Here is a 17312-nt window from a genome sequence, read left to right as displayed (position 1 = left end):
CAGGGCCACTGAACTCCACATTGGCCACTGAACCACAGCAGTGGCTTGCTGGCTTGACATCTCCCAAGGAAAATGTTGAAATCACATGTGGAACAGGAAAATGACCCTCGAGTACGTGGGGAAAAAAAGAAAAAGATCATCTGGAGCGCGCCAACCCATGTCCGGACAGCCCAGTTTTGTCGACAAGGTGGCTGAGTGGTTAAGGTGATGGACTGCTAATCCATTGTGCTCTGCAGGCATGGGTTCGAATCCCATTCTCATCGGTCTCCATGACTGACATGTATGCCTGTTCGACGTCGGCCCTCCTGTTGTTTGCTCCGGTGCTAGAGCCATACATTTTCTAGCAGTGGCTGAACATGGTATAGTAGGCCAACGTCGGTATCGAGCAGTGACAGTAACAGTACTTACTGCGCCCCATAAGAAATCGTTTGTCCCTGTTCAAAAGAGATTGTGCGATGTCCTGCGGCGTTCGTAAAGCAAACCTTTGACAGTTTGAAAAGAGGAATTTATTCTGCTTCCTGTGCGTGCAGTAGTTACAAAGTTGAACGTCTTTACACGATCTGCCGCAGTTTTCAGTGGGCGGGCTTTGTCAGATAGCTTGAAAAAACGCACTGTGTTTCAGCTCGGGAAACATCATGAGCTGTGTCCTGCATGTTTTCTGTGTATAGCTGTCTTTTAACGCATACAGAATTCATTCAAAATCATTGATTTCTCCAATTAACAAGGGTCCCTTTTTGAACCTGCGAGAAGCATTCTTTCAATGTAACAGATTTACTCCGGGGAAAAGCAGCATGACATTGAGAGTAGCTCAAGCTTTCAGCACCTGTATCGGACTGCGTGTTTGCAGACACCGCTCAGAATCCCCTGTAAGATTCTCCTTCAATTCCGTTTTTCAGTGCTTTAGCTCTTTCAAAAGGCTTCACTTTGCTAGTCACAATCCAAGGCTCATGACAGCATTTGAAAACATTCGCCACTGCGTTGGCCGGGAATCGAACCCGGGTCAACTGCTTGGAAGGCAGCTATGCTCACCACTATACCACCAACGCACACCCACAGGAAGCCTGCAGGACACCACCAGAGAATGCTTTTTTCAATTTTTTTTTTATTAAACAGAATTTACAAATACAAATACAACAAGAGGATCAGAGTCATGTACAAGAGAAAAAAAACGCAGCAGAAAAAAGCATTTAACTACCAGAGGTAATTAAGTAATTATGTGATCAAATTGTATATTTTACACGTATCATATTTTCCTTGCTTTAATATTTCTCAATTATTTATAAACTTTAGTTTCAACATGCATGCGTTTCCTGTAAAAAATAAAACTCAGCACACAGTTTTTCTTTTAACAACATTTCGAGTACCTCTGGCATTCATGAAAAAGACATACACAAAAGCAAATAACTAACTCTAAGACTGTCTAAACTATTGAGTTTTTCAAAGAACCAGAACTATAACAGTCCTTAACACTTAACTACACCATTCCAAACTAACACTAAAGAAACACTAGTATATACTGGTATAACAAATATAACCAAACATAATCATTAACTGAGCAGTCACTGGGAGCAAATCTCCTTCCCGTCCACAAAGGCCCTCGCTCCCACAAAGTAGGCTCTCCTCCCCTCTCTTCTGGCAGCTTCAACCTGGGGCCACAGCTGGTTCCTGGTACTCCTGTCCGCGGCAGACAGGTCCTCTGCAAACCTCAGTTTGTTCCCATTCAAATACTCATTCCCCCTCGCCGCTTGCCACAGCATGTCCCTCGCCGTCCTCTTGGTGAACTGTATTATAATCGATCTGGGGCGCACTTGCCCAGACATGTTCGCTCTCCCGAGCCTGTGAACAAAGTCAATGGCCGATATTACGTCCTCCTGGTCCGGCAGGGTCCTTTTACAGATACCCTTCACTGTTGCAACAAGGTCCTTATCACGTTCCTTTTTAACTCCAAATAATTTTAAATTCCATCATCGACGGTATCTATCTACATCGTTCACTTTCAATTCAAGTTCTTTAATATGCTTTTCTTGTTTGGTATTTACTTGTTTAAGAACTTTTACTTCACTCTTTAAGTACGCTGGGCAAACGTCCCGAGATCGAATTCTTCCGCGACGGGGGTACCTTTAAAGCGGAGACGACGGCACCGAAAATTTTTGGCGCGCCTTCTCTTTAAAGCCCTGGCCAAATACGAAGACAGTACGTACAGTTATAATTCAAACGGAATTAAAAACTACACATCCCAGTTACCATGGTGGTGCTTGTGATCATTGCGTTTAACCAACGAAACAGGGCGAAAAATCAGTCACATGACTTTGGGGCAGAGTTTCGAAAGCTTAACCTATCAGCAACAAAGCGAAATTTACACGATAGGCTACCTCAAACTGTCAGTTACACGACTGTGTATGTCGCTTAAGCCACTCCTATTTGGCATTTTAGTTATGGAGGCGAGACGACGCCCCCCCCCCCCCCTCTCTGGGTGCCTGATTTGCCGCCATCTTTAACCGCTTCGTGTCCAAATCGCAGTAGCTACGCGTACGAAATAAAGTTCATCCCAGCTACAAAACATATATATTTTTGTGGTAAGAGGGAGCAAAACATCAGTATTTACTGCTATTAATTAGTGTACGATTTATAGTTGAAATCTGAGCCTAAATATAAAGTTAAAATCTCGACAAAGCAATGTAGGAAATACAGAGAAAAGAAATCCTTTCTGACATCTAAAATCAGTTTCGATCAAGGTCTCTAAAACGAACAAGAAAAAGAGGATTTTCGGAGGGCAATTACGCTGTGTTTATATAGGATAAGTGATCTATGAGCAATCTAATTTCTTGTTCGTTTAAAACAGTGAAATGTCAGCTGCAAAAGATCGCACCAGAAACAGCACTCTCTCTGCCTGTCATAGACGTTCAGGAAAGGCTGAATGAAGTCATGTCAAGAACAATAATTCGGTGATCAATAATAACAGTTGTAGGACAAGAAACAAAAGATAATGAAAACTTCTTTAGGCTAAAACTCAAGTTCATTCTACAAATTAAGGCAAATGAAAATTCAGGATGTTAAAGTGCTAGAGGTGTAAAAAATACAAAAATGCACATGAGTAAAAAGTTTTAGAAATGGAGCAGGTGTTGCTTTGAAATAAGCAAACAGAAAAAAAGCCATGACTAAAGTGCAGAAGAGGGATGCAGGAACACTTGCTTAGATATACAAAAAAAATCACAAAAAGGTGTATGTTACAAAAGAACATGCAAACATGTTCATCATGTACATCAATTTCCCTTCACGATCAATAAATTCTTATCTATAAACATGAAACAGAGTGAGGAATCAGAAAATTAGCATGCATAAAAAACAGCAATTCTGTCAATAAGCCCTAAATGAATTAATAGCAACCATGGTTTCATGGAGGGCTTCTCAGATAGTTGGGCATTCAGGTAGATTGCCAGGTGAAAGGATTTGTAAACATACTTTGTTAAAGCAAGTCAGTTTTTTCTGCAACACATAAAAGACATTTTTCCAAGAAAGTTTAGCCTTTGTCACTAATGAAACCACTAAATAAAGACATAAATATAGAAATCTTAAGATTTTGTTATTCAATGTTGGTAGCAGGATGAACTGTGCTAAGTGTATATTTTGTCGCAGCTTTGCTGCAAGATGTTAACAGTGAAAAAAGGTATTTAGAAATGAGTTATTTCAAGAAGAAAATGTTCAGAATAATTGCAAATCTAGCAGGATAGAGAAAGCACAGAAAACAGGCAGTTAGATTGATCAGATTAATATGAAAAGTTATTTAGCAAAGGGAATGAGAAGAGTGACAAACTAGTATGCTTTAGATCTTTTTACAGTATCTGGACCAGGGAAAACTGATCATGTTTCTCTATAACAATAATAAAAAACTTTATTTTATATATCACCTTTAAAAGTGGCATCTCAAAGCAATACAGTAGATATAAAAACAGATAAAAGGACCACAGATTACAAAGTAAATACATATAAGAAAGACAAGCAGTTAGAGGTGCTACCAAAATTAGAAAATGAAGCAGATACAGACACTAAGTCTTCTGAAAAGAAAGGTTCTGAGGTTAGATTTACATGCACTCAGGGTACGTGACTGATATCACTGGGAATACAAATTGAGAGCTCTGGGGTGCAGCTAGAGAAGACCCTGTCACCCACAGAATGTAGATGTTCTTGAGGACAGCTAGAAGACCAGAGTCAGACGGACAAAGGTGGGGAGTAGACAGATAATAAGCCATATACTGTAGGTACTGAATGAGGATGAGGATTTTGAAGTTGACTCAAAACCTGATAGGTAACCAATGCAAGGACTTGAAAACAGGTGTAATGCATCCCTGATAGGATTCTCGCTGTCATATTCTGAACATATTGAAGATTGCTCAGTGTGGATTTAATTTCCCCAGTGAACAGGATGTGCATTTATTAATTCTAGAAAAAAAAGCCTTTCTTGATTTCTCTAGTTCTTAGTTTCTCTAGTTCCCTTTAAAATAAACTATTATTCCACAATGCAGATTATTATATGGACAGTATTTACACATGATATTTGTGATTTAAAGAAATGAACACAAGCAGCTTTTCGAGATTTAAGTGTTGGCTGAGTTATTGCAGGATAAAAAACTAGAGATGTTGGTAAGAAGATAATTTTGGGATAGCTGAGGAATACACTGATAACAAGAACACTTCCTAATGGGGTTAGGCATACTTTTGATGAAGATGATGAAGTTAACAGACTGTATGTTTACATAGATACTGAAATGAGGATTGTATTTTAGATTTTGTGTAGTTGCTAGCATTGAACTGTGTGTTGGATGGACATGAATTGAAGGAATGGGCAAACATCGCTGATGCGGATCCACAGAGCCAGCATATTAAGATGTTTATAATTAGAGGCAATTTGTTTAAATAACTAGGTATGGATACTGATGTGCAAGAGAGTTGGAAAGGCTGTTTACTTAAGCCAGCACTATAAAATATTTTATTCTCAGTGAGATGCTGCCATTTCATAGTGGGTTTCTAACACTGTGTATAGTTCAATCCACACAGTGCCTTTACTTCCATCCATTTCTAATCTCTTTATCCAGTACAGAGGATTTGGAGCCTATCCCAGTAAGCAACGGACACAAGGCAGAATACACCCTGGACATAGCGCCAGTCCATCACAGGACAGACAGACACAAACACACACACACCAGGGCCAGTTTTCCCATAAACCAATTAACTTACCAGTATGTTTTGGAGTGCAAGAGGGAGTCATATCACACATATGGAGAAAAACCATGTAACCCAGAGAGAACATGCAAACCCCACACACACAGGATGGGACCTGGGACCCCAGTGCTCCAAGATAGCAATGCTAACCACTTTGCCACCATTATAAATGGATGGATATCTTAGTTATCTTTCTAGTTCACAGGTTTGCATGCAAAATTTAATTTTGAAAGCCACTGAGACATCAGGTACTACTGTTGTATTTATGAAAAAGAAACAAAACAAAAAGCATACTAACAACTGTGCCATCCTACTCTTTAGTTAATACAATTTATTATTTATAAATAGTTAACATTGTTAGCAAAATATTTTGAATTATATTTAACCCTATTTTTTCTTTAGTTTTGTATTTAACTTATTATATGATAGTCAGATTTAATGTATATTTGAACAATGAAAATATATTTTTACAAGATGCGGGGGAAAGTGCAACAAATTATTACAGTGCTAAATTTAATATTGATTGCTAATAGTTTATGCTAACACCTAACTTTCTTAATTAGATGTATTTAAAACAGTGAACTAAGTGTAACATACCATTCAGAAATACAATCGAGAATAGTTTTGTGGTGTTTGTATGGATGAAACGTTTCTAAAATGTATAACGTAACAAAATTAAAGACGATTAAAATCTGTAATCTTTCCACTTGTAATGTCATTAGACAGAACAAGACGTTTCTGCTTTGTCTAAGGATGGTATCAAAAAGTAGTCTAGGTGGTGAGAAAGCTGTGTTTAATGATAATTAAGTGACTTAAAAGTAAAAAGAGATGGTTCATATTGCTTGATTAATTTTAAAAACTAAGTTATAAATGCAGACGCGATCGCTGCCGTAAGCGCTCCAGGCAGTAGAACGTTCGTTCTGTACTGCTGCGCTCCGCGCCTCCTCCCTCTCTCGGTGCCGCGCCCCTCTCTGACGGAGGGCAGTGGGCGGTACGCTATTTTCAGAGCCTCTGATTGGGAAAAAAAGACCTGCTGATCAGTTTCACACACCAGGAAGAGAAAAGAATGGGATTTTTTCTCTTCGAAACGTGTGTTGTCTTTATGAAATTCGTGTATTTTAAACGTTTAATTAAGAAGTAAAAACCTTACAGCGTACACAAAGATTCTGAGCTGATCACGAGGAAGAAAAATCACCCATTTTTCGCGCATAAAAAGTGGTTTTTAACTCTCGAAACCTGTTTTTATATGTTTTAAAGTCGTGCAATGTCTAAGTTAAGCAGGAAAACATCATTATATCTCATTATTTATTTATTTTTTTTAAAATTTAAAAATCGTTTGCCCAGCCTACTTTAAGTCTTCAACCTCTTTAAACACACAGTCCATGGACTTTTTAAGACTTTCGATTGCGACTGTATTAGATCAAATCACTTCCTTCAGCTCACCCATGCTCTGTGCCATCATGTTGAAGATGTTGGTCTGGAGCTCCTCCAGCGTCAGGTCGCCCCTTCCTCTCTTGGCTGCCGGGGTTTTCACAGGTGTGCTGGGCAGGGACTCCGGCTCTTCCTCTGGCAGCTGAGTCTCACTTGGGCTGCGAGCGCTCGCGTACGAGCGCATCTCCAGCACTCTTTCCACGTCCCCTCCAGCTGCTTCACTTTTCCCTTTAGTTGCCATCAATTTTCTTGTAGTGCTATACATATACGATTGAGGTTTCTTAGACTTCTCCTTCGAAGACCCAGCACTCTCTTTTCTTTTCCCAGTGTTACTCATATCGAAATTCTTAAACCTAAAAAAAATCGTTTTTTTTTCTTTCAATTATAACTGAAGTTTAAACAAGTAGTGTTAAGTCCTTATTTTTCTGTAGTCAAAAAAAGCAAAAATTAACATTTAGGTCATGAAAAACTCAAAAAAAATCCTCAACCACTAAACTTTACCTCCCACCTGAGCGCCATCTTGAACGCCCCTACCACCAGAGAATGCTCACGATTTCGGAAGCTGTCTCCGGGACGTGCTGATTCCACACATCCTGAATAAATCATGATATTGTTAGTTGCTGTAGCTAGACGTTCAAATGAGTTTCATGGCCAGATGGACTGTTTCCTCCAGCGGTATAGTATTGCAGTGAGACAGCACGATGCCTGCAAGACTATGTCACGCTAAACGCCACAGATTGTGTTTGTCCGTTCGTGTCAGTCATCCTGCAGCCACGGGAAGTGGGACACAAACATCCCGCAATGCTTTCAAGACGTTAGGATTTGTTTGTGCAACATCCGAGAAGAGTACTTGTGGCTTGAATGTGAACTGTACGTGCCCGCCCCCTTTCCTCTGTAGTGCATGAGTTCCTCCCGGCATGCCCTTCGTCATTGTTCTGTCATCTTGTATTTAAAGGGTTGTATTTCTGCTGCTGAAAAGAATCAACGGGTTTCTTTGTTCCCAACGGAGCCCTTGTCTGTCATGAAATTCTTCAAAACCTCAAGCTAGAAGAAGACGACAAATATGAAGCGTTACAGCAACGACATGCCATGAGACGATTGATAACGATTTCCATAGGATCCCCGCGGTTGCCTGGCAACCGTCAGCTTTGCGCAGTGGCAGTATCGTAGCCTGTGAGGGTTAGCCGAGGCGTGATTATTGCTAGTTGAAAACTTTTCCCAATACCCCGCTTCCGCCGGTTTGCAATACAATCGGCGAAAGCAATTTTTGACAGTCTCGTTAGAGACTGAGCAAGGTGTTTAAAGACAGATTTGGTCATGGTGACATCATGGTAGAAAGAAGCGAGCTTGTTCCCAGTGGGCATTGATTCGTCGAATATACGTATATTTACGGCGAACGTACGGCTATACGTATATATACGTCGCCTCAACGTCGAATTGCAACCGTAAAATTGACGACATTAACAAACGCATATATAACGTCGAAAACACATCTAACACAGTGCCTGAGGCTTTTTACTGTATGTATCGTGTGTGCCGCAACTAGGAGTATACGGCACTCTGCACAGTGTACGAAGTAAATTATTTTCGCAGCAATTTATTTGCACGTGTATAATAAATATAGTAAATATAATAAATTAATTACTGCGAAAATAATTTACTTCGTACACTGTGCAGAGTGCCGTATACTCCTAGTTGCGGCACACACGATACATACAGTAAAAAGCCTCAGGCACTGTGTTAGATGTGTTTTCGACGTTATATATGCGTTTATTCATGTCGTCGATTTTACGGTTGCAATTCGACGTTGATTATACGAACCCAGCATATTTTCCGGTTATATACCACAATGCATTGCTAGTATTCGTTGGTCACCATTTTGGACACGTTTTTCAAACGTAGAAGTATATCCGCAAATATCTCAGATATCCTCTTTTGACGAGTAAGTATGAACAATAATAATACTATCTGAATACACACAGATCTTTCTTAATATTATTTTGATTAAAATAGTATGTGAATAAGCAAAAAAATGGCACATAAAATAGTGTGAATGGGGAAGATGACACAAAATCGTTTTGCCGTTTCTCTTATTCTTATTCTATGTTGTACTTTCAAACTTTGGGTACTCTTTAATTAGGACAGACTTTATTGCTCAACTGCTATGATGCAAGCCAAATTTTATACATTTATTTCAGCTTTGAGCTTTCAGCTTTGACCAACCTTGAACTCACCGGCCGTGGTTAACGCGTGTTGGATTTTAACGGGCTCTGTGTGTTCGATGTACATAAGCCACTGAATGCTGGGTGTAGAAAATCGTTTTTGCTGGTGGTGGTAATTGTCATGGGGTAGCAACGCTATCGTCTCTTCCTGTAAAAACATAAGTCTGAACATGGCCATGCAGACACTAGCGATGGTCACAAACTGAAAGGGGTCGATGCACACAACGCAGGCGGCCCCTGACTCAGTCACGCGTGTCTGTCTGGTCATATTCATGACCTCGTCCCAAAACCTGACACAGCCTTCTCTTAGAATTGCCACATCCAACTGGCAGTAACGTTTCAACTCTCTCTGTAAGTTAAACACACTTCCCTTGCATTCTTCATACCAAACCAAAAACTCGGCTTTCTCCCTCGGCAGCATGTAGTTAACGCCGTAAAGTTCTGGCGGCGGCATCGGGCTGACATAATTTTGGTTTTCTGAAGTGTTCATCAAGTGTGGAAAATGACCCTTACCCCCGGGGAACCCCATGGCGGCCGACAGTTTGCTTAATTTCATAGGTAGAAAGTTTAAAGAATCGATAAATCTGATGTTCAGAGCTTTTACGGTCATACACATTATCTTACCACCCTGATTAATTAGTTCAACGTCCATCTTTTCATCTTACAACTGTCTGATTACTAGGTAATTGTCATATCCCTTGCCATTGTGCGATATGAATGTATGGTTTTTGAAACGTCTATCGATAAATTTACACACAAAATCCTTTAGACAAGTTTCACCATAAAATTCCCAGCTTCGTTTATTGTTAATATGAAGGGCATGGATGTAATTTGGTATGTGTGTCCCCGTTTCTTGCATGCATTCAAAGTAAAAAAAAATGTACTTGTTTGAAATTTTGGGGTTGTCCAAAGGCAGTATGTAGCACAAATGTGTGTCAGGGGTGTCGATCACGTTGTTACAATGCGAGCACAGTTTCTCTTTACATTTGTGACTAGAGAGGTTATAAACCTCACATTTCTCACAAAAGACCCTGCGCTCACACTTACTAACACCCGTCGCTGCATTCCGAAAGTGTCTCGCCAAACATTGAGAGCTACGACAAAAGACCTTACAGGCCGGGCAATTCTGAATTTCTGCATCAATTTCGCAACACTGGGGATCTAAACAGGTTTTACAAGCTTTAACACAGGCGTGTGCGTTCTTGTGGCTATACGCCGCATGGTAGTTAGTGCAAAAATATGCCGCCCCCACAAAAGCTTTAATATTTAAAACCCCATAAAAATGCTCTTCATGCAGTAGAACAAAAAGTATTTTAGAATTAGGTGGTGTGGGCCCCGTTGTAAAATATTTTCAATCACCCTGGTCGTGGTACAAAATTTTAATGACCACCTTTAAATGTTTTTCAAAAGCGGTAATGTCTGACAAACTCATTTTCTGATTCTCTGAAAAACCCAACTCTTGAAAGGAATGCATTTTCATAAGAAAGATAATACCGATATGCATGTGATAATCTTCCTTATATCATGTAGTGCATCATTTGGACACTTTGTGGGCTTCAAATACAAAGAAAATCATGTTCTATGGTACAAGATAAATACAAAACTTAAGCTTTTATTTTAATTAGATTTCTTTATAAAGCATAAGCAATCATTTATTACATCGCTTCTTGAATTAAATCTTTTGACAAGAGGTAAGACTTCTGTTACATTTAAACCCATGTTTAGCTGTGTTTTTTAGATTTAACTGAACCAATTTCTGTGTGTGATAATGTCCTTGAATTCTGACAACATCACACTAAATTACATGATATAAAACAGCTAATGTTTCTAGAGATAAAGTTTCTGAGATGCTTCTAATTACTTTTTATTACCAGGGACAGTTTAATTCACCTTGTACAGTACTGTAAGACCAAGATGCTTTTTTTAAAAGTTATTTAACATTTTATAGAACTTTGTCTACTATGGCAACATGATGTGCTTGGTGAAACTTGGAAAAATACTGCTTGGCCACTTATCTTAAGATAAAGATAGGATAAAGGTTTATCTTTTGCACCTACCTGACCCCCAGGGAAGGCCAATGCTTTCTAAGTTGATGGTTCCCTACAGTAGACTGTACTTTAATTTCAAAGGTAATGTATATTGACCCAAATCAGTTTTGGAATCCAATCTACTGACGAGATGGAGCACATCCTTTTTTCAGGATTTTAGCATCATACGTTTGGTATATTTAGTCCCTAATGCTGAAAGAAATGATCATAGAACATTTGGACACTTTGTGGGCTTGAAATACAAAGCAAATCATGTTCTATGGTACAAGATAAATACAAAACTTAAGCTTTTATTTTAATTAGATTTGTTTATAAAGCATAAGCAATCATTTATTACATTAATATATGTAAAAATAACATTTTAGCATCATACGTTTAGTATATTTAGTCCCTAATGCTGAAAGAAATGATCATAGAACATGACATCTAACCTTACCTGCGGTGTTTTTAATCCCTATTGCTCAATGCACGGTGAAAGCATTCCATACATGTGTCTGACAATGAGGAATGGGCCCCTGAGACAGTCATTTGCCTGTTTCACAAATGATCGTATTTTACTAGAGATTCTGCTTGGGATTCAGATGTGCATTCGGACAGCAATCCCTTTCAAGAAATGATATGTTCTGGATGAGGTCAAAGGTGCTGGAACACTGTATCTAGGATGTGTTTGCAGAGACTGTGTGTCTCCTGCTTCAACGCAGTGATAAACAGATGTGCTCCTTTAATTTATTGGTACATGCCCAGGGCAGTAAGCAGTCTGAGGATTTATTTCCAGATGGCATAGAGCAGTGAAGCAGTGAAGTAGTGCAAAACACTGGATCATTATATTATTAGAATCTATTCTACTTAAATTATTACATTATACTCAATTTGAGTTCATTTTAAAAAGTAAAAGGTAATGAAAGGAATGCATTTTCATAAGAAAGATAATACCGATATGCATGTGATAATCTTCCTTATATCATGTAGTGCGTCATTTGGACACTTTGTGGGCTTGAAATACAAAGAAAATCATGTTCTATGGTACAAGATAAATACAAAACTTAAGCTTTTATTTTAATTAGATTTGTTTCTAAAGCATAAGCAATCATTTATTACATTAATATATGTGAAAATAACATTTTAGCATCATATGTTTAGTATATTTAGTCCCTAATGCCGAAAGAAATGATCATTTGTTTAACATGCACGGGTCTGTCTCAAAGGATGCAGTACTCCTGAAGGGTCTCAAACCCTACATTTCGGATGCCTAGCTGTATCCCTCACCTGTGGCACCTCAGAATGACTTCTAACCTTACCTGTGGTGTATTCAGTCCCTATTGCTCAATGCACGGTGTACATACTGCATACATGTGTCTTGAGAATGAGGAATGGGCCCCTGAGACAGTCATTTGCCTGTTTCACAAACAGGGACCTGGACCTAGACCTGGCCCGTACAGGGCTCAAACCCGCGACCTTGGCGTTATTAGCACCACGCTCTAACCAACTGAGCTAACCAGCCTCACGACAGTGCTCCTCTCTGTGCTGCAAAAAATCAAACTCAGGGAATTTCTTTTGTCCTCCTTTGAATAGAAAGCCGTGTAATCAGTGTACGGGCTTTCTCGTGCAGTTTCATGGTTCTTGTAACCCAAATCCTACACTGGCCTGAAGTGCCCCCCCATTTCACAGCATTTTTCAGCTGATTTAAAATGTACCTAAAGGAGAAGCATTATTGAAGACCATCAATTACCAAGAGCTTTTGTCAAAGGTTTTGGTGGTCATTTTGAATGACCACAGAGCGCTGTGACCTCGGTTTTACATCTCATCCAAAAGACAGCGCCCTTTTACAACACAGCATCTCCGTCACTATACTGGGGCATTGGGACCCGCACAGACCTCAGGGTGAGCGCCCCCCCGCCGGCACCATTAACACCGCTTCCAGCTGGAAGCTTTGTTTTTCCCTGTAGCTCATCCTCATCCAGGTACTGACCTGGCTCACACCTGCTTAGCTTCAGTGGGTTTTCAGTTGCGAGTTGCAAGGGGATGCAAGTGATGGAGCCGCTCGCTGCAAAAGCCACTGCATTGGCCGGGAATCGAACCCGAGCCTCCCGCGTGGCAGGCGAGAATTCTACCACTGAACCACCAATGCTCAGTGCCTGGGCCTTCAAAAAAGACGCTTTTTTGGTGCTCTGTGCAAAACGCGTCGACATCTGCTTCCAGCTGCAAAATGCCATTTGCGGACGCTGAAGAACTTATTTCTAAGGCAGCGGGTACAAGCGATTGGGCGTTTTAAAACCACCAGGAACAGCAAAGAGGCGCGCTTCTTTGCTTGTGCCGAAACACACCGACTGAAAGCGGACAACGTAGTCGGCAGGATTGGAACCTGTGCGGGGAGACCCCAATGGATTTCTAGTCCATTGCCTTAACCACTCAGCCACGACTACAGCAAGCCCCACTGCCGCTGCGTTCTTGCTACAATCTTACCTGGATCGCGAGGCGCCGGCGGAAGCCTATTTCAAAGTCGTTCTCCGTTTCAAAAAAACATTTCCAAAATACAAGCCTTGCAGACAGACACGCCTCAGAGGACTTAAGGGTGGCTTCATGTCGGAATGATAAAGTCTCCCCGTCCGGACATGAAAATGCCACTTTGTTACACACAAAAAAAGAATCAACAACAGAGAAATGCCCACAAGCATTTGAAAAGCCGCACCACGTCGCACTTGAAATAGCTCTTACATTAGTGGTAGACACAGGAATCGCCTTTTTATTTACGCTCTTACCAACGCGATGGAAAGCAAAACAAAGCAAAGCAGAGCAAAACAAAACGAACAAACGAAAACCCTCACGTCCTGCACTTGCATATAACCCCGTTACGTGCCCAAGCGGTATTGTACGTCATCCTAGCACTGCACCCCGGGTCGTACGGTATATGGGAACGAGCACACGCCACGAATCGTCTCGAATCACTCCCTACAGCTGTAAGGCGCCTTGAAGCGTGCACCCCCAACATTCTTCTTTGCGCATCTGTGAAAGGTAAACTCTTGAGCAAACTCTGAACCAGCTCTAAGGAAACTAATCCGATTAGACGTTACTTTGACTCATCTTCTTACGCTCAGTGCCGGATTGCTCAAACTCCAGCTAGGGTTAGGGTTAGCATTCCCACGCTACTTAGACACTTTGTTTACGCTCAGTGCTGGATTTTGGGAACTTCAGGACGAGTGGGAATTTTCTCCTATCTGTCCATTCTGTTTTGTTTTGGAGACTCTTGGCTGCCTATGTTGTTCAGTGCACCGTGAAGGAAACATTTTCCAAAACTGTGTCAGCTCAAAAGTTGTAAGAAAACCTCTCCAGGTGCTTTAACTCTCTTCATTTTTGTCATTTAATGTGACACTCGATGTATAACTGGAGCCTCACATATGCAAATGGTGAGGCTCCAGTTCGACACCCAGTTCCACACCACTTTACAGTATATGACAAAAGCATGGCAGACTGTGCCGGACCAGCTGGTAACTTCCGCTTATTTTGACCATATTAAACATTGGAAATCTTCCCACTTGCATTTGTGACACTTGATTTTGGCTCCACCTAAGACACTCTTAAATCTTCAAACACTTTTCTCTTCTCCCGCAACACACTTGTCTGTCGGCACTATGTGGCAGCGTTGCATGACAACCCATCTCACCACGGAAAGGAACCTAACAGCTTTGGTAAGAGAGTAGAATTACCTGAAGAACTGCTTTCCATGGAAGCAGGACCAAGCGATGTAGCATTTTTATAGTACCAGGAAAGGAGAAGCGGCACTTCGCCTTTGCCGCACAGGCACAAGGTGACGTGCGGCAGACGCCGTAGTCGGCAGGATTCGAACCTGAGCGGGGAGTCCCCAATGGATTTCAAATCCATCGCCTTAACTACTCGGCCACGACTACAGCGAGCTCGCCGCCGCCGCATTCCTCCTATAATCTAACACGGAGTGCGAGGTGGCTGCGGAAACCTTTTTAAAGTCGCTCTCTGTTAAAAAAAAAACCTTTCACAAGATACATGCCGGCAGACAGACACGCCTCAGAGGGTTTAAGGCTGGCTTCACGTTCAAATGATAAAGTCTCCCCGTCCGGATGTCAAAATGCAACTTTGGCAGACAGAAAAAACATCAACAAACCACAAATGTGGACAAGGATTTTACAAGCTGCACCACACTGCACTTTCAAAAGCATTTACATTCGTGTTAGACGCAGGAATTGTCTTTGTTTTGCGCGCTTACGAACGCCATAGAAAACGAAACAAAACAAAAGCCCTCAGCTCCTGTACTTGATTATAACGCCGTTACGTGTCGAAGCTGGAATTTACGTCATCTTACCACTGCAACATGGGGAATAGAGGGAAATGAACACACGCTACGAATCGTCTCAATCACTCCCTAGAGTCGTAAGGCACATTGAAGGGTGCACCCCCATCATTAATCGTTGGGCCTCTGTAAAAGGAAAGCTGTTGAGCAGTCTTTGAAACAGCTCGGATGAAACACTTGATTGCTTCCATGTGCATCTGGAGCCCACTTCTTATTTTCACTTCACGCCGCCCAAAGCATTTCTAAAACAGGAGATTCGCGTTTGGGAATGCGCCCTGCCCTACAAATAAAACAGGTCTACGGGTCTGAAACCTGCTCCACGGAAAACAGTTCTGTTGCGCTTTTGATCAAAGGGAGATTCTCTGTTCTTACTTTTTGATTACATAACACCCAAAGGGGCTTCTTTGGAGCTGGATTCCAACCAGCATCCTAAAGTTTCTTGGCGGTATCCTTTACAGTCCTCTGTTCGGTCGACAAGGAACAGTAGGGGGCAGCTTTCCTCACACATACAGTGCAATGTACTGTAGTGTTCCCCTTCATTGAATTCGCAGTTCTGCATCAGACCTCTAACTCGTTTCCTTAGCTTGGATTTAAGCCACGAAGCAGGCTTCTACTGTATAAACGTCTAGAGGAATCACAAACTATTTGAGAGGCCATCATCCCAGGGGGAACTGACAAAGTCTATCCCTAAACACCTAGCGCAGTCTCTCGAGAGACTGTCAAAAATCGCTTTCTCCGTTTGTGCTGCAAGTAAGTGAAAACGCGGTCTCAACCCAGAGCCACTTGGCAGCAGCGGCACGTAAATACTGTTACTACCACTGCTCGATACCAACGTTAGCCTACTATACCATGTTCAGCCACCGCTAGAAAATGTAAGGCTCTAGTACTGGAGCAAACAAAAGGAGAGCCAACGTCAAACGTAGAGAGCGACGAAGATGGGATTCGAACCCATGCGTGCAGAGCACAATGGATTAGCAGTCCATCGCCTTAACCACTCGGCCACCTCGTCGATGAAACTGGGCTGTCCAGACATGGGTTGGCGCGCTCCAGATGATCTTTTTCTTTTTTTTCCCTCGTACTCAAGGGTCCTTTTCCTGTTCCACATGCGATTTCAACATTTTCCTTGGGAGATGTCAAGCCAGCAAGCCACTGCTGTGGTTCAGTGGCCATTGTGGAGTTCAGTGGCCCTGTTGTACACAGAAAGCACATTGAGCTCCTTGGACATGAAAAGTTCCAGATAAAAGCCATTTGTCATCCTTTCTCTTGGTGTCGATGTTGCTATTGTATGTAAAGGTGGCAACTTGCTCAGCGAGCAGGCGGAGCACACACCGAATGCAGATGTGTCTGAGTGGTGTGTCCAAGTGGCTGCAAAAGGACAACACTACCGGGGCGCCGTTGCTTAGTTGGTTAAAGCGCTTGTCTCTTAAACAGGAGATCCTGAGTCCGAATCCCAGTGGTGCCTTCTTTGTTCTGTCTTCTCGAACAGAACTGGTCCTTACAGACAACCGCCTACGGCTAGACTTAATTAAATGCAAGTATTCATTTCCTGTCTTTAACGCGACTTGTTTTTCTTAAAATGGATGGAACTTGCAAAACATGAAATACAAACATTGCTAATCAGCGCTAGCGGCTGGCAAAAAAAAAGAAGTCAGCAATGTTTTTTTTCTTTAACCTTAACCCTGCTAATGGAGAAGAGTTAAACGACCGAGTCTATGCAGCTTAAACGGTGCTCATGTCGGGTTCTTAGCTGAAAGGGTGGTAAATCACGCTCACCCCAGTCCTTAATCTTTTAAAAGGATACAATATTGAACCTAGTCGCCACATCACATACATCCTGTTCAACGATAAAAAAGTGACATCTATCCTCGATCCAGAGTAAATCCCACGATGAGGGCATATTTTTTTCCACTTTACCATGAGTCGGGCTCAGCTGCACAGAGGCGAGAGCAGAGCAATGAGGTCACAGGGACAGGGGAGTCACACGCTGGCGGTTTGAACACGCGGAAGATCACTGAGGGATCCACAGTATATGGACCCTCCGTGCGCCATCAGTCCACACTCCGGACTCTG

The 17312-nt window shown here is 41.6% G+C and overlaps 5 non-coding genes across 5 annotated transcripts; 1 reads left to right on the top strand and 4 right to left on the bottom strand.

Moving 5' to 3' along the window:
* Positions 1-974: 974 nt before the first annotated feature.
* On the bottom strand, positions 975-1046 carry trnag-ucc (transfer RNA glycine (anticodon UCC)). The gene has a single exon. It is a non-coding gene; the product is annotated as a tRNA-Gly (tRNA).
* A 6749-nt stretch (positions 1047-7795) lies between these two features.
* On the top strand, positions 7796-7937 carry LOC148634562 (U4 spliceosomal RNA). Its single transcript, XR_015933597.1, has one exon. It is a non-coding gene; the product is annotated as a U4 spliceosomal RNA (small nuclear RNA).
* A 5041-nt stretch (positions 7938-12978) lies between these two features.
* On the bottom strand, positions 12979-13049 carry trnag-gcc (transfer RNA glycine (anticodon GCC)). Its single transcript has one exon. It is a non-coding gene; the product is annotated as a tRNA-Gly (tRNA).
* A 1695-nt stretch (positions 13050-14744) lies between these two features.
* On the bottom strand, positions 14745-14826 carry trnas-uga (transfer RNA serine (anticodon UGA)). The gene has a single exon. It is a non-coding gene; the product is annotated as a tRNA-Ser (tRNA).
* A 1343-nt stretch (positions 14827-16169) lies between these two features.
* On the bottom strand, positions 16170-16251 carry trnas-gcu (transfer RNA serine (anticodon GCU)). The gene has a single exon. It is a non-coding gene; the product is annotated as a tRNA-Ser (tRNA).
* Between the last annotated feature and the right edge of the window lie 1061 nt (positions 16252-17312).

This window comes from Lepisosteus platostomus, unplaced genomic scaffold (genome assembly GCF_059453375.1).
Source record: "Lepisosteus platostomus isolate fLepPlt1 unplaced genomic scaffold, fLepPlt1.hap1 Scaffold_32_H1, whole genome shotgun sequence".
Classification (NCBI taxonomy): domain Eukaryota; kingdom Metazoa; phylum Chordata; class Actinopteri; order Semionotiformes; family Lepisosteidae; genus Lepisosteus; species Lepisosteus platostomus.
This window is presented reverse-complemented; position numbering and strand designations above follow the sequence as displayed.